General features: G+C 38.2%; 1 protein-coding gene across 4 annotated transcripts in view; it reads right to left on the reverse strand.

The window, feature by feature from the left end:
• UNC5C (unc-5 netrin receptor C) overlaps positions 1-13,240 on the reverse strand; it is a 536,701-nt gene that overhangs the window by 89,163 nt on the left and 434,298 nt on the right. The gene's annotated exons all lie outside the window — the stretch shown is intronic.

Genomic DNA, 13,240 nt, shown 5'->3' on the forward strand with positions numbered 1-13,240 from the left:
CTTAAACAACTTTTTTGGATTTGCATGGGGGGGGGGGGGGGGGTAGAATTCTGCTGGGATTTCAATATTGTCTGTTCTTTTTCCTTCCTGTCCTGTATGTCACATCACCTATTCAGAAAGTGAGGGAAATCTCCCACAAGGAGACACAAGAATATAATTCGAACAGCAGTTATAAACCGCTTACTTCATAACCGCTTATATCAAATATTTTGTATTGCTGTCTGTGTTGGGAGATTTGCCCTCACTTCCTATTTGGCCTTGACACCTGTGAAAGAGACAGCCATAGAATATAAGGCAGAAGCAGTCAGCAATAAAAAGTTAAAAGGTTCTAACCCTTCCTCAACAAAAGTTTTTGTGTTTTAATTTTGGACTCCAGGAAACATAAAATGTTATCCCTTGCAGTGAGGCTGTGCCCACATTGCAAAGGTTAACTGCTTGTTTTGGTCTAGGGGACATAGAAAAAAAGATGTACCCAATCCTTGGCCCAGGCTGCTAGACTGGTTCCCGCAGTGTCTTCTCCCCCATGCTCTAATGGTTCAATGTCCTGACATCATCAATATGAATGCAGGGCCATGGCTCTGCATTGGATGTGAGAATGCCAAGGGACAGTCCCCTGCTGGAACACAGGGGAGCACCGTCTGTTGGGGGAGCGAAGGAATAGGTAAATAAAAGTGCTTTTTACTTCCCCTAGACTAAATGTGCAGCTAACCCCTGTGCAGCTCCACAGCATGGGAGAATTGTCACCTTTCCTGGAGTTGGCCTTTATTTTATTTAGTACACATATTAAATAATCCTATTGAATAGTTTAAAAACAAACTCTTGGGTTGCATATACAATACATGGTCTGCCCTTGCCTTTCTGCATATTTACAGATCTCAGCAAAAGTAAAGTAAAGTGATACATTGTAAACATTTTTGAGTAATGTTCCAAGCTATTGTACTGATTTTACACCTCAGAAACATAGCACTGAACTTTGAAACATTTACATTAAAGTGCCCATAGACATTGGAGAAAAAACTTCAAAAACCAACATTTGATCATAGATGTTAGTGTATTAGGCAAAGGGTACTTCACAAACAATGGTTTCAGATACTAATCATTAATGGATATTAGCCAGAAGGTTGTTTTTTTTTCAGATCTTCAACTGTTGGTTTTATGCCACGTGCTCTCAAACAATCTATTGCATGATGCACTAAAGCGTAGTCCTTCTTTCTTGTAAGGTAAGGCAGGATTGTCTAGTAAATTCTGGTATAGCGAACAATTTGGGGTGTTCGCGGCAAATTCGAAAACATCCTTTAAAAGACTATGGGAGTGTCCAATAATAAAGGACTACTGGCAAGAAGTAGTAAAGAATATAGGGGAGATAAACGGCGAGAAAATGGAACAAAACATATGGACCTGCTTGTTCCATGACCATAAAATTCCAAAGAAACAATATATGAGATCAATGGTCCCAAAACTCCTGAATGCCGCAAGGGGTCTGATCCCAAAAAAATGGTTAAAAAGTGAAAAACCAGATATAAGAGAGTGGTATGAAAAAATAGATTATTATTGTAAAATGAATTTGTTGTGAAGTAGGGAGAGAGGACACTATAATAAGTGTACCAGCCTCTGGGAGGGTTGGAAAAGATTTAAAACCTTGGACATATATTTAGACAAGATGAATGAAAGAGTAGGTATTGAGTTAGAGGGAAAACAAACCAGATAGAAGTGGGGGGGAGGGTGGGACGAAGGGGACGACAGATAGAGGGACAAGGAATGGATAGAGTAATAGGAGTAGTTTTATATATTTTAAGTTTTTTTTGCAATTAAAATAAATTAAATATTTTTTGAAGAATTAATAAAGATAATTTTGAATAAAACCACGATGATGTGAAAAATAAGACGGGACAAAATTGAACTGCGAAGTTAAAACAACGTCTCTCAGAAAATTTTCGCTGAAGTGGAAAAAAATAAAAAAATAAAAATAAAAGTCTATGGGAGAAATCAAAAGTGCTAATTTTAAGGGTTAATATGCAAGTTATTGTCATAAAAAGTGTTTGGGGACCCGGGTCCTGCCCCAGGGGACATGTATCAATGCAAAAAACCAAGTTTTAAAAACGGCTGTTTTTTCAGGAGCAGGTATTTTAATAATGCTTAAAGTGAAACAATAAAAGTAAAATATTCCTTTAAATTTTGTACCTGGGGGGTGTCTATAGTATGCCTGTAAAGTGGCGCATGTTTCCCCTGTTTAGAACAGTCTCTGCACAAAATGACATTTCTAAAGGAAAAAAAGTCAGTTAAAAGTACTCGCGGCTATAATGAATTGTTGGTCCCGGCAATACAGATAGAAAAAGTCAATGAAGAAAATGCATGGGATCCCCCCAGTCCATTACAAGGCCCTTTGGGTCTGGTATGAATATTAAGGGGAACCCTGAACCAAAATTTTTAAAAAAATTGCGTGGGGGTCCCCTCAAATTGTATACCAGGCCCTTCAGATCTGGTATGGATTTTAAGGAGAACCCCGTGCCAAAATAAATAAAAAATGGCGTGGGGGTCCCCCCAAAAATCCATACCAGACCCTTATCTGAGCACTCAACCTGGCAGGCTGCAGGAAAAGAGGGGGGGTGAGAGAGCGCCCCCCCTCCTGAACAGTACCAGACAACATGCCCTCAACATGGGGAGGGTGCTTTGGGGTATCCCCCCAAAGCACCTTGTCCTCATGTTGATGGGGACAAGGTCCTCATCCCCACAAATGGGAGGGACATTTTTATTTTTTAATAAAGGACATGTCCCAAGCCGTGTCTTGTCATTTGTACCATTTTGACACTTTTTTTTGTGAAATGGTAGGGGTACATTTGTACTCCGCTTCCATTTCACACAGGGGGGAGGGCGGATCTGGGGGTCCCTTTGGTAAAGGGGGCTTCCAGATTCCAATAAGCCCCCCACCCGCAGACCCCCACAACCACCAGGCAAGGGTTGTGGGGATGAGTCCCTTGCCCCCATCAACATGCACAAAGCACCCTCCTCATGTTGAGGGCATGTGGCCTGGTACGGGTCAGGTGGGGGGGCACTCTCTCATCCACCCTCTTTTCCTGTGGCCTGCCAAGTTGCATGCTCGGGTAAGGGTCTGGTATGGATTTTTGGGGGTACCCCCACGACATTTTTTAAATACATTTGGTGCCCCTTAATATTCATACCAGATCCAAAGTGCCTGGTAATGGACTGGGGGGAATCCCATGCCGTTTTTTTCAATGACTTTTTTTATCTGTATTGCCGGGACCGACAATTCATTATAGCCGCGAGTACTTTTAAATGACTTTTTTTCCTTTAGAAATGCCATTTTGTGCAGGGACTGTTCTAAACACGGGAAAATGCATCACTTTACAAGCATACTATAGACACCCTTCAGGTATAAAATTTAAAGGAATATTTCATTTTTATTGTTTCATTATTAAAATCACTGCTCCCGAAAAAACTGAAGTTTTTAAAACATTTTTGGCATTGATACATGTCCCCTGGGGCAGGACCTGGGTCCCTTTTTATGACAATAACTTGCCTTTAAAATGAGCACTTTTGATTATTCATGTTCGTGTCCCATAGAGTTTAATGGTGTTCACGTGTTCGAACAAATTTTTTGCCTGTTCGCATGTTCTGCTGCGAACCAAACTGGGGGGTATTCGGCTAATCCCTAGTGATTCTGTGTTGTCTGCATTACTCTTGCAAACTAATACTAATACTTATTTAAAAAATGCACAATATCTGAGGAGCTAAGGTGCCACTTGTGTCTCTTTATTGCTTCTGAAAGTGTTTTATAAATCATCAATAATAATTGCTATGACAATTAAAAAACATCTATATTTTGTGCTTTATAAATATTTTCTAATATAAACTGCACAATACCCCCAATGTGTTTGTTACGGTGACAGCAGGATTCAAATCAAAGGAGAATAACTGAAGGAATGGGTTTGTTATCTCTAAATGGCATGGATTGTGTACACATAAACAACCTTATTATTATTTTCAATGCTCAACGCAACTCCATTAATTTAACATATTATGCTTCCTTCCATGCCTTTGTCAGGCAGCCCTTGCCAGTGGCAACAGCAGAGCAGTGAATGAACTTCAGTAGCTGGCACTGGAAAATCTCTGCCTAAAGCTTCTGTTGAGTTCCTCAGAGTGTAACATATGGAGTGTCATATGCTACTGTTATATAGTACTTGCTGATCACTGCATTCCAGCCAACATGTTTTATGTGAACGAATGTGATGAAAGTTGCAGCTATGCTAATTGAAATCAATTTTTAACTGACTAAAGTATTCCCTGCTTAGCCAGTCATGAGGAATTTGCACACTTTTATAGTTTGGGGTTATTTCAACTTAGAAATGCTGAGAATCTCAATAGTAATTAAATGTTACGGATTCTAGTACAGATGCATCTTTGGCTGCATTAACACCTGCCTACACAATTTCACATATTACGTTGTACCATCTTTAGTGTGGCTAGTAGTTTCATGGGGTTAATTAAAGCATGTCAGGGCAAAAGAAAATAGGCAGGACTTCTCTGCAATATATGCCAATTTCCCTATATGTTATCACCCAAAAGGGGAAGTTCCGCTTTTCTGCCTCCTTCCCCCTCCTCTTCAACTTTTAGCACATCATATTTTTTGGAGGTAGTGAGTACCTGGTTTTTACAGGTACCTGCTCCCACTTCCGCTTGGATCGCTGATCAATGTACTCTGACAGAGAAGGAGTCATTGCTGTCAGAATACAAAAGCACAGCAAAGAGGATTTCCCCAACCACCTCACTTGTGTTTAGGGATTAATCCCTTTTTTTTCACCCAGGCCACTGTGTGTACCCAGCTTTAATCCTTCTTAAAATTATACATCAACTAGTCTCTATTCAGTACCCCTACAAAAGCAACTGTAAGAGAGATACAAGGCTGAGTAGGGTTTTTATTTACAAATACAATGTTAGATTAACCCAGTGACACTGATAGTAGATGTAGCCTGATGGAGAAGATGAGGGCTAGCTTTTTACAAAATCTGCTTTGTTCTCAGATAGCAAGCAATTGTGCTGCAAGTTTGAAAATTACTTTCTAAGCTGTAGTTTTCATGACTCCAGATCAAATTTCTTAACAAACATTCTGCAAGTCTAGGAGGAGCTCTCCCATCAGGGGGCATCATAGAAGGATAGATGCTGGTCTGAAAGGCCTGATCCCCTCTTTTTTCACTGCACAAGGAGCCCCTCCATCTACCTGTCACCTGGAGAAGTGATGTATTAATGTGGCCCAGGAAATCTCTTACTTTGGAGGCTTTTATTTAACTTAGCTCTTAACTTAGGTGAGTTTGATCCCCTGAGGGGAGTGTGTTCATGCATGGTGGAGTTGGAGTGATCGGTGGAAGGTGCACGCTGTGACATGCTTTAGTATTCTACTTTGAACACCCTCTGAACCACTACTTATGCTTCACTACTCTTATGGACTTTTTTTATGTGTGAAGTTGGCCACACATTGTCTTTTTATGTGCTCAACACTAGCGCTGTTTTAATATATGACTATTTTTTAATATCAATTATACGTTCTATATACTATTGTGTGTTATTCTGCAAGTCTGCTGCAAGTTCTGTTTCAGTTATGTTGTGCAAAAGTCATCCCGCCGCAGGGATCACTGTGGCTGAATTTTCATTCTGCAGACTTGCTGAGCCCTTGCTGTAGACTCACCACTGCAACTTTGCTCCTGCTAGAGACTTGCCATGCAAATTTGCTGCAAATTGTAAAAGTGTCATCTAGAACCTGTGCTTCAAGTGCTTTGCAAGTGTATAACTTGCCAGTGAAAATGTGCAGCAAGGTAACAGACTTACAATTCAACACTGCCACAAATTTATGACACATTATCTTTGCTATCTGGTTTGTGATTGACAACAAGCAGTGGGCGGATTATATAGCCAATAATAATCTGCCCACTGCCTGCTTTCAATCTCAAGTGAAGCAGACCTGATTGGGAACCTGTATCCCTGAATTCCCATCAGACTCCGCCAGCCAGCAACAAAACTTGACTGCTGCCCTGTGTGTTTGACAGCTGCAATGGCAGGGTGGGAGCTCAGCTATACTGGAAATGAACTGTCCATATCTACGCTCTGGCCTAAGGGTCCTCCCAATGCTGTACTTGTCCCAAATTCATGTACCTGTTGGAAACAGGTACGTAGAACTGTTGCCCACACCAATATTTGTCATGCAGAAGCAAGGCAAAATTCTAAAGATATTCCCCAGAATATATTTGCTACTGCTCATAATTTTAAAGCATTTCGGTATATAAAAGAGTTTAAATAGATTACAAAAAGTAGGGTTGATCAATACATGTATAGGTCCTTTTATTTGTTTAATTAGACTTTAACGCAAGTGGTACTTAAATCAACCTATATTTGAACCAAAATGCAGATGAAATGTTTTGCATCAACACTTATAACAGCAGCTTGCTGTGTGTTTTTGGGAGATGCTCCAATGTAAAACACATATACTGTAGAAGTATTTGTAGTCCTTAATATTGTATGTAAAAATCTCTTTTGGAGTACAATTATTCAATGTTTCTAGGACTGTCAGCCCAACTATACACATGTGGGTATTTGTATAAGCTGTTATAAATTGTTATTTGCATAAATGGTTGTATTCTGGACTCTTCTTCTACATATATGGCTCTATTTGTACCAACAATACAAATAGTATATCATGCATAAACGCACCAAAGAGAGCACATTGCTTGGAGTTATGAAAATACTTCACCATGTGATGCAAACAGCAACACAATGGATACTTGAAATTGTGCACAGAAGACACATTTTTTTACATGTACCCTTCTTTTTGAAACCTACATTAATCAAATTATTGACATCCCAAAAATATAAAATGGCATATACAACACTGATTGGGTTATATTTGTATGTACTTTATTTTGTTTGCAATGTCCCAGGAATATTTCTTTTATATGTAGAACTGCTTTTAAATGAATAATAATATAGATATCATGTTGGGGCTAAATACCCTATTCAAACTTATCTCTCTATCATTGTTTAAGGTATGACAAAGCTGCAGCCATATGCCATTTGGCTGATTTGCTATTCATTGGATACATTCATTTGGATAATGCAAAATTCCATAACGCCACAACTATTCATAATGTATGTGATTACCCTGCTTTAATCAGTAACAATGGAAAAAAAAATTTTTTTTTCACTAGCATTTCCTTTACTACAACCTTTTAATTTAACAAGGAAATCAAACAAAGCTTGAAACAAGAAAAAGTCCTCATTAAATAAATCAAAATATGTGGGAAGATTAGTACGTAGCATGTCTCTCTGGCAAGTGATGGTTACAGAAGAACACATTTCACACAGTTGTTCCAAGTACATTTGTCTGTGCTCACCTCCTTCCTCTATTCGGAGACAGATGTGTTATGTCTAATTATTCATTGATTGGTATCAAGAGATGAATCTCCATAATTGGCACATTTGTTCCAATTAACAAGGGAAAACTGCCACATGCCACAAAATTGAAGTGTTATATAAGCATAAGTAACCTCCCGCATGCACTAGAAGCAAGAGAGGCAACTACTTAAAGAATTGTCTATAACAGCCCTAAGTTGCCCTAGGACATCTTGCCAAATTACAGCAGTGCACTAAAAAAGAATAAAACAAGAGTGAAAATGTACTCCAGAACAGAATTTGATTATATAAATAAATGAGAGCAGAGTACATTAATCAAACAAGTGATTATATGAATGAGCGCAGCTATTGTTGAGCAATTATCAGATGTAAACGCAACCATGCCAAGCTAATGTCATCTTGAAGTTGAACACTTTTGGCAGACACCCCATGTTTGGAAACAGAGACCTGTAGGATTTTTATGAGTAATTACAGAATTTGATTTTCTACATTAATGTTAATTGAGCTAGTTCTTTATGCAATGCAAAGATGGCACTTGTTGCTACGTTTTTCCTGCTTCTTCAATTTCGACCAATAATTATTGAAACACTGCCAGATCTAAACACAATCAAAAACTAAATTGCATTAGGTGATTTCCAGCAGGCACTAACAAGTTTGATTGCAAGGAAGAGCTGTTATTTATTTGTATATTTTTAAACCAATGTGCCCAAGAAGTTCTCTCTTGCCAAATAAAAAAAAAATCCAATGATTTTGCCCAACAGCAAGATGAGGAAACACATACAACAAAAAGCAAATAAGTTCACTGGCAGATTAATGTTGCATTGGCATTGTGCTCATGTAACCTAATGCCTACCTAAATTGAATTTACCAGTAAGTCTGCTGAAAGGTATATGAATATAGATTGCATTATATTGTTTTCAATTGTTGAACATAAATAAACAATATGAGTTTCCAAGAACTGCATTTACATAAACTACAGTCTTTTGATTTTCAAGACAGTGTCCTGCATTTTCTGCCTGAACACCAAGCAGTATTTGCACCTAGTGTCTCTGGGGCATCACATTAGAAGGAAACAATGTAGTGTATTCCGGTTAAGTGTGATATCCATTATCACTTGTTATAAGACAACCATTTAAAAGTCCATTAACCGTTAACATGTGATAATAACAGCAGCACTACTGAGAATGTGGCCTGTTTGGGTAAGCCATGTTTTAAATTGCATGTAAGGATGTGGCAAGCTAAAAAAAATTCTTATAGAGTAACATTAATGATTATTTTTCATAGTTTTACAAACTGTAAATTAATTCTGTGAGAAGTACACTTTAACATCTGTTTGCACAGATTGATCAACTAATTTAGTTGTCTCTCCTAATGGGTAAAACTTCATCCAATAACATCTATATATGTAAAGAGCTGCGTAAAATGACAGCACTATACAAGTACCTATAATAATAATAATAATCGACATGTATATGTCATGATGGTAATAAACTGAGGCCTAAAACCATATAAGTAAGTCAAAACTGTTATTTAAATGATTATATCCAAACAAACAATACTAATGAAAGGTAGGCAGAGTAACTCTAACAATCTGTGACCCAATTCCTGTGCATCAGGAGATTTCCTACATTGCAGGTGTGGGAAATACAAAGGTTTTCAACTTTTGCTAGACTTGAAACTAAACCCTCCTCCAGACATTTAACAGTTCATTGCCAGAGCCTTGGTGTTCAGTAGTGGTTCTTACTTTGTTAGACATTGGGGAGGGGCTTATCTTTGGAATGGGCTCCCTAGGCACACAAAAAACAATTAAGGATTAATAAAGGTACTTATAGACACCACAAAGTGTCTGCATTTAACAGTATGTTTATTTTTGAAAGAATGATAAAGTGGACAGGTTCATTTTAAGGGATGAATAGTGTAGGATATTTAGAATCCTGATCATTAAAAGATCCCCACCCACAACTGACATTTACATACCTATTCAAGTTTGTACCCATTACGCAAGGGAGTCCATTTTCAGGCTAGGACATAAGGTGCTGCTCTTATTTATGCACAGCAAGGCAAGTTAGTTACTTCACTTTATTTTTAATAAAAGTGACAGTCTTTTCCTAATTGAGACAGTACAAGAGTTTTCCCGTCATTATCAGCCCTGGAGATACTACAAGTAGTGAGAAGAAATATCTTAAAACAGAGGAACAAAGCTAAATGTTGGATTTCCCATCACTTTCTGTTTTGTTGACAATGGTCACCAGGACATGGTACATTTCCCCAGTGTCAATAAATCCTGAAAGGCGAGTTAACTCTTCTCTATTCCATCAAAAATAATAAAACATTGAATTATTTGAGTAATCCCTTGTTGTCAGGGCTGGGCTCAGCCCTTTCTTCTCTGAGTTGGCCGCTCATGCTGTCAGCTAATTGCCAGCTCCTATCTCTCCAAAGTTAACCAGCTGTTGATGATATCCTGCTCGTCAGTCCTGCCTACTTAAGCCGTCCAGTCCAGAGGATCTCTGCCTTCGCCTTGGTCAACATCACAGAGACTATCTCCTGCGTTCCTGTTTAAAACTTGCTTTGCTGACATCCCTTCTGCCTGCTTGCTGTTCCACTACATTGATCCCTGACTTCTGGCTTGGCTGACTATCCGTCCTGGTTACTGAACTTTGGCTATGTTTTGACTAAGTTTGTTTTTTTTACTTTTATTATTAAACAAGTGTGATTTAACTGTACTTCTGTCTCGGCCTGATTTCATGGTTTCTGACACTTGTATACTCTTTGTTATGTGTTCTGGATCATTTATGTACAGTGCATCTTATTGTATTAGCCTTTCTTTTGGTGTAACGTTCTTACTCTTTTGTAACTCTGTGTTATAACTTGTAAAACTCAAAAAAACTTATTGAACTTAAAAAAATAAAAAAACAAAAATAAAACATTAACCTTAGATATTCCTTTAGCTTACAAACTCAGGAATACATTTTTAAAGATTAAACATTTAATTGCATGCCTTTTCCAACATTTGATACAATAGGTTCATGATAGAATAAATAGCCGATACAATAGATTAATATTAAACTTAGCCATGGTTATTTTTCAGCCAGTGCAGTGTTTGATCATTATTGCCCACATTCAAGTCAGTTGCTGTACTAGAGATATTGGCTAGGACACAGTAAATACTACTATCTCTCTCTCTCTCTTTGTATATTATATATATATTTCAGCAAACTACCGTGCATCCTTTTCCCTGCTCATAAGAAGATAAGCTGTGTAAGCTCAAAATACATGATGTTAGTTGTCAGTCAAGTTTGAAAACACGATGACTTGTATACGTTAACCATATTATTTGGAATGCATCAAAATGCCTTTTCTACCCTCTCCTGTCCTCTGCCATACTTTAAGCATTTAGAATACACTTGACTTATTGTAAAAACCTCAAAGGTTACCACATTATTCAAAGAAATATGAATGCCTACTTTACGTTAAAATATGATAAGCATATAGAGTGCAATCATATGCACACAGGGGGGACCTGATGACTTGGAAATGAGTAATCAGTTTTGGACAGGATGTCATTTTGATAACAACTGTAAGCTTCTGTACTTGTCACAGGAACTAAATAATGATTGCTGCACAGCTGAGAAAGTCAAAGAAAAAAAACACATTCACTATGTCAAAGGAGTGAGCAGCAAACTAGTGCAAAGTGGCAATTAGCCAGCTTTTAGCCCTTCACCAACAGACATTTCTAGGTTTTAAAAGTGCATCAAAACAAGATTTGCAAGCAGCAAAATCATGGTTTTGCTTCTTGGATATTATTTGCAAATCCATTAGTAATAAGCATGGCTAAGACAGAGTTTTCACAGATGAAGTACTTTAAATTAATCATTTAGGGCATACATTCTAAGGTTTTAGCAGGGACAGGACTTTTGTGTCATTGCCTTCTATTATGAACTTCTGGAAGAAGAGCAGTGACATAAGTTACATCATTCATCGACTAGCAGAATTAACAGTGCAGAGACAAGAGAAGGATAAGATGCTACAGATGTAGGATTCCTTCCGTTCAAAGTCAGATTTCCATCCCTGCAGGTAAACAGCATTTGGCATCCAAAGCTATACTAAAGCCCTAGCCAAATGTTTTGAGATTGACACAAATATTAATCTTCACAAAGTCTGCTGAATCAGTTTTTATGATGGCAATTTGCATATATGCCACAATGTTATGAAGAGTAATAAGCCATGAAAATGAACTTAATCCCCTCAAAAAATTTCCTCTGCATTTCAGCCCTGCCACAAAAAGACCAGCTGACATCATGTCAGTGATTCTCTTTTTAATACAGGTATCATTGTTGACAAGGATAAGGCTAAAAATCACTCTGTAATGCTGATTGAGTTAGAATAACAGACTAGAAGCTTTAAAAAGAGGGTGATGCTTGAAATCACTGTTACTCCTCTGTTAACAATGGTTACCTGCAAGTAAACATGTGCAGTCATCATTGCTTTGCACAAAAAGGGATTCACAGGCAAGGATATTGCTGCTACTAAGATTGCACCTAAATCAACCATTTATTGGCTCATCAAGAACTTCAAGTAGAGAGGCTCATTTATTGTGAGGAAGGCTTCAGGGCACCCAAGAAAGTCCAGCAAGTGACAGGACCATCTCCTACAGTTGATTCAGTTGCGGGATTAGTGCAGAGCTTGCTCAGGAATGACAGCAGGCAGGTGTGAGTGTATCTACTCACACAGTGAGACAAAGACTTTTGGAGGATGGCCTAGTGTCAAGAAGGGCAGCAAAGAAGCCACTTATCTCCAGTAAAAACATCAGGGACAGACTGATATTCTGCAAAAGGTACAGGGATTGGACTGCTCATGTGTGGGATTGCTTCTTACCCAAGGGAGTGGGCTCACACAATTTTGCCTAAGAACACAGCCATGAATAAAGAATGGTACAAAAACATCCTCCGAGAGCAACTTCTCCCAACCATCCAAGTACAGTTTGGTGACGACAATGCCTTTTCCAGCATGATGGAGCACCTTGCCATAAGGCAAAAATGATAACTATGGCTTGAAGAACAAGACTTGAAGAATAAGACATCAAGTGGCTTGAAGAACAAGACATCAAAATTTTGGGTCCATGGCCAGGAAACTCCCCAGACCTTAATCCCTTTGAGAACTTGTGGTCAATTCTCAAGGGGTGGGTGCACAATAAGAAACCCCCACACATTCTGACAAACTCCCAGCATTTATTATTCAAGAATGGGTTGCCATCAGTCAGGATGTGGCCAAGCAGTTGATTGACAGCACGCAAGGGCAAATTTCAGAGGTATTGAAAAAGGGTCAACATTGCAAATATCGACAATAGGTCCAGGACTAATGTGCCTAATGATAAGACTAACCCTGTTTTTGCTAGCTCACTACTCACCTAATCCTGTCAACTATACTGGTCTTTATATAGCCAAAAGAAAATAGGATTCATAACTTCATAAACTGTAAAAGGAATACAAGTCAGTTGGTATTAGCATACTGTGTATGTCTGCATGCTATTTTACCAGGCTTATGGGTTTAAATTTTATTTTTTTTATGTGGAAAAACACAGTGTGCAAAAAAAAAATCATAAAAGCAATATGGATATTAAAGTGCACCAGGGCATAAACATTAACGTGTTCATATGTATTTTTTTACAAGCAGTCAAAAAGCCTCTACTCACCTTCATATCTGCATGTACAGTGAAGCAATGCAAGTAGAAATACTACGGGGGTCAGGTATAGACTATCTTTAAAGATTGTGGACTAATACATGTATTGATACCGACATAAAAATATAAATAAAAAAAAAT

The sequence above is a fragment of the Aquarana catesbeiana genome, linkage group LG01, assembly GCF_042186555.1.
Source record: "Aquarana catesbeiana isolate 2022-GZ linkage group LG01, ASM4218655v1, whole genome shotgun sequence".
Taxonomy (NCBI): Eukaryota; Metazoa; Chordata; class Amphibia; order Anura; family Ranidae; genus Aquarana; species Aquarana catesbeiana.